Below are 4,986 nucleotides of genomic sequence, written 5' to 3'. Positions count from 1 at the left end.
CAGGGTGACCACCTGACGGCTGGCTCAGGGTGACAACCACGTCACCAATCCTGGCCCAGAGGGAAAAATCCGAGAAGCAACAGAAGAGTCTATGGTATAATAGGACATGTATGGAAGCGAAGAAACTGAACAAAAAGGCGTGGAGGAACTTCCGGATTAACAGAACACCAGAAAGCAGAGAGAGATACCAGAGAACCAGGAATGAGTACGTCTGGGTGAGAAGAGAAGCAAAAGTTTTGAAAATGATATAGCACACAAAGCCAAGACCGAACCAAAGCTACTCCACAGTCACATCAGACGGAAAACAACAGTGAAAGAACAGGTATTGAAACTTAGAACAGGCGAGGACAGGTATACAGAGAATGACAGAGAGGTGTGTGAAGAACTCAACAAGAGGTTCCAGGAGGTCTTCACAATAGAACAAGGTGAGGTCACTGTGCTAGGAGAAAGGGAGGTAAACCAGGCGGCCTTGGAAGAGTTCGAAATTACGAGAGAGGAGGTCAAGAGACACCTGCTGGATCTGGATGTTAGAAAGGCTGTTGGACCAGATGGGATCTCACCATGGATACTGAAAGAGTGTGCAGAGGCACTTTGCTTGCCACTCTCTATAGTGTATAGTAGGTCACTGAAGACGGGAGACCTACCAGAAATATGGAAGACGGCGAATGTGGTCCCAATATACAAAAAGGGCGACAGGCAAGAGGCACTGAACTACAGGCCAGTGTCCTTCACTTGTATACCATGCAAGGTGATGGAGAAGATCGTGAGAAAAAAACCTGGTAACACATCTGGAGAGAAGGGACTTCGCGACAAATCGCCAACATGGGTTCAGGTAGGGTAAATCTTGCCTTACAGCTGTTACGGCGCTCTCGGTTCGCAACTGGGTTCGTACTCTGATGTTGTTAGAGGAAGGGTATCCGGCCCCAAGCCAGTAGTGGCTTTCAAGGGATGTGATCAGTAACGCAAGTAAATTAAAAGGGGAAGGGAAATAAAGTAAAAAACTTAATATTATAATTAACACCGCCACCAATAAATAATATATAAAAGGTTACTCAGGGGGAGGGGTATTAACACTGCACAGGGGAATTATCTACACGGTCGTCTTCTCCTGAAGACTCTGGATCCTCTCGGTGCCAAGCTCTCGGTGCTCTCGTGGCCTCTCTACGAATCCTTCGAGAAGCTGAGTCTACCCCGGCCACAGGCCAGCCAAAACACAGTTCCACTGGGGGGCACCGCCGTGGAGGCCGTCAACCACAAGTCCAGCAGACTGCTGGCAGGTTCCGGATCAGCAACGCTGTTCAGTCCACTCCACGAGCGATCCCAGCAAACACAAATCATCTACACAACGTTCGCCTATCTCTTCCCATAGGTGTGGGAATGATTTGCATTGAGAATGGTGTAGGAGAGCCTTTGAGAAACTTTTACTCAAAAAATCCAAACACAAAGGTTTAATTATAAATTGTTTTTCTACAATTATTTTCTTCCAAATGTAAAACAAATAGTTTTTACATGTTTAAATATAAAATTTATGGTGTTTTTTTGTAAAATTCATTAATAAATTGTGAATGATATATATTGGCTGAGTGAAACCTTTAAAATCCATTTAGTTATAATATGAACAGAAAAAAGTAGTTTTCCAAATTTTCTAAAAATCGCTCTTTTTAACACAATTTGACTCCTTATGCATTCCACTAAACACTAATATCATGTTCAAATATATAATTTATGTATTATTCCCTAAGGTAATTTATATAAATTATAAAAGTTGCTGGAAAGTGGTGAGAAAGAATCTGAAAACGTTTTGTTGTCTTATATTGGCGTGTTCTTATTAACTAGAGTGAGTAAGAGTGAGCGAGAGTGGGTAAGAGTGAGTAAGAGTGACTGAAGGTGAGTGAGAGTGCCAGAGAGTGTGCAAGTGTGAGTAAGAGTGAGTATAAGTAAGAATGATTGAGAGTAAGAGTGACAGAGTGAGTAAGGGTGACAGAATGAGTAAGAGTGAGAGTAAAGTGATTGAGAGTAAGGGTGAGTTTGAGAGTAAGAGTGATTGAGAGTTAGAGTGAGAGTAAGAGTGATTGAGAGTTAGTGAGAGTAAGAGTGATTGAGAGTAAGAGTGATTGAGAGTAAGAGTGATTGAGAGTAAGCGTGATTGAGAGTAAGAGTGATTGGGAGTAAGAGTGATTGAGAGTAAGAGTGATTGGGAGTAAGAGTGATTGGGAGTAGGAGTTAGAGTGAGAGTAGGAGTAAGAATGAGAATAAGAGTGATTGAGAGTAAGAGTGAGTAAGAGTAAGAATGAGAGTAAGAGTGATTGAGAGTAAGAGTGATTGAGAGTAAGAGTGATTGAGAGTAAGAGTGATTAGGAGTAAGAGTGATTGGGAGTAAGAGTAAGAGTGAGAGTAAGAGTAAGAATGAGAATAAGAGTGATTGAGAGTAAGAGTGATTGGGAGTAAGAGTAAGAATGAGAGTAGGAGTGATTGAGAGTAGGAGTGATTGGGAGTAGGAGTGATTGGGAGTAAGAGTGATTGAGAGTAAGAGTAATTGAGAGTAAGAGTATGAGAGTAAGAGTGAGAGAGTGAGTATGAATGGCTAAGGGTGACTGAGAGTGAGTAAGAGTGACAGAGTATGAATGACAGAGTAAGAGTGATAGAGAGTAAGAGTGACAGAGAGTAAGAGTGACAGAGAGTAAGAGTGACAGAGTAAGAGTGACAGAGAGTAAGAGTGACAGAGAGTAAGAGTGACAGAGAGTAAGAGTGACAGAGAGTAAGAGTGACAGAGTAAGAGTGAGTATGAGAGTGAGTAAGGATGACTGAGAGAAAGAGTGAGTAATAGTGCGTAAGAGTGATTGAGAGTTAGAGTGAGAGTAAGAGTGATTGAGAGTTAGTGAGAGTAAGAGTGATTGAGAGTAAGAGTGATTGAGAGTAAAAGTGATTGAGAGTAGGAGTGATTGAGAGTAAGAGTGATTGGGAGTAAGAGTGATTGAGAGTAAGAGTGATTGGGAGTAAGAGTGATTGGGAGAAGGAGTAAGAATGAGAATAAGAGTGATAGAGAGTAAGAGTGAGTAAGAGTAAGAATGAGAGTAAGAGTGATTGAGAGTAAGAGTGATTGAGAGTAAGAGTGATTGAGAGTAAGAGTGATTGGGAGTAAGAGTGATTGAGAGTAAGAGTGATTGGGAGTAAGAGTGATTGGGAGTAGGAGTAAGAATGAGAATAAGAGTGATTGAGAGTAAGAGTGAGTAAGAGTAAGAATGAGAGTAAGAGTGATTGAGAGTAAGAGTGATTGAGAGTAAGAGTGATTGGGAGTAAGAGTGATTGGGAGTAAGAGTAAGAGTGAGAGTAAGAATGAGAATAAGAGTGATTGAGAGTAAGAGTGATTGGGAGTAAGAGTAAGAATGAGAGTAGGAGTGATTGAGAGTAGGAGTGATTGGGAGTAGGAGTGATTGGGAGTAAGAGTAATTGAGAGTAAGAGTAATTGAGAGTAAGAGTATGAGAGTAAGAGTGAGAGAGTGAGTATGAATGGGTAAGGGTGACTGAGAGTGAGTAAGAATGACAGAGTAAGAGTGACAGAGAGTAAGAGTGACAGAGAGTAAGAGTGACAGAGAGTAAGAGTGACAGAGTAAGAGTGACAGAGAGTAAGAGTGACAGAGAGTAAGAGTGACAGAGAGTAAGAGTGACAGAGAGTAAGAGTGACAGAGTAAGAGTGACAGAGAGTAAGAGTGACAGAGAGTAAGAGTGACAGAGAGTAAGAGTGACAGAGAGTAAGAGTGACAGAGTGTAAGAGTGACAGAGTAAGAGTGACAGAGAGTAAGAGTGACAGAGAGTAAGAGTGACAGAGAGTAAGAGTGACAGAGAGTAAGAGTGACAGAGAGTAAGAGTGACAGAGAGTAAGAATGACAGAGAGTAAGAATGACAGAGAGTAAGAATGACAGAGAGTAAGAGTGACAGAGAGTAAGAGTGACAGAGAGTAAGAGTGACAGAGAGTAAGAGTGACAGAGAGTAAGAGTGACAGAGAGTAAGAGTGACAGAGTAAGAGTGACAGAGTAAGAGTGACAGAGAGTAAGAGTGACAGAGTAAGAGTGACAGAGAGTAAGAGTGACAGAGAGTAAGAGTGACAGAGAGTAGGAGTGACAGAGTAAGAGTGACAGAGAGTAAGAGTGACAGAGAGTAAGAGTGACAGAGAGTAAGAGTGACAGAGTAAGAGTGACAGAGAGTAAGAGTGACAGAGAGTAAGAGTGACAGAGAGTAAGAGTGACAGAGTAAGAGAGTGAGTATGATTATGAGAGAGTTAAGAGTGTGAGGTGTGAGAGGGTATAGCAGGCCAGGGAGGCAGGATGTGTGGTCACAGGCGAGGCCTAGGCCTCGTGATCTCTAATGTTGGTTTTTATATATATGTTGGATTTTTTGTCCTGTTTCAAATTATAATTATTTAGCAGGAATGTAATAAGATATTGCACAGTATTAATGTGACAATAATATATGCATTATTTCCTTGATAATCAAACTTGTTGTTCAAAGATAATATACAATCTTTGAAGGAAACATTTTGAGAGCGCGAGCTGGCAACACTGGGCTGGTGGGTGAGAGAGACATATGGTTAGTTTTGCTCAGACCTTCAGTGGTGAAGGGTGTGTCCCAGCTGGCCCCCACCAGCCGCCACCCGCCGCCACCCGCCGCCCACCACCAGCCGCCACCCGCCACCACCCACCACCCACCACCAGCCGCCACCCACCACCAGCCGCCACCCGCCACCACCCACCACCAGCCGCCACCTGCCACCACCCACCACCAGCCGCCACCCGCCGCCACCCGCCACCCGCCGCCACCCACCACCAGCCGCCACCCACCACCAGCCGCCAGCCGCCACCCGCCACCACCCACCGTCAGCCGCCACCCGCCACCACCAGCCGCCACCCGCCACCACCCACCACCAGCCGCCACCCGCCACCACCCACCACCAGCCGCCACCTGCCACCAGCCACCGCCACCCACCAC

Source organism: Procambarus clarkii, chromosome 36 (genome assembly GCF_040958095.1).
Source record: "Procambarus clarkii isolate CNS0578487 chromosome 36, FALCON_Pclarkii_2.0, whole genome shotgun sequence".
Taxonomy (NCBI): domain Eukaryota; kingdom Metazoa; phylum Arthropoda; class Malacostraca; order Decapoda; family Cambaridae; genus Procambarus; species Procambarus clarkii.
The sequence above is the reverse complement of the archived record's forward strand: the minus strand, read 5'-3'. Positions refer to the sequence as shown.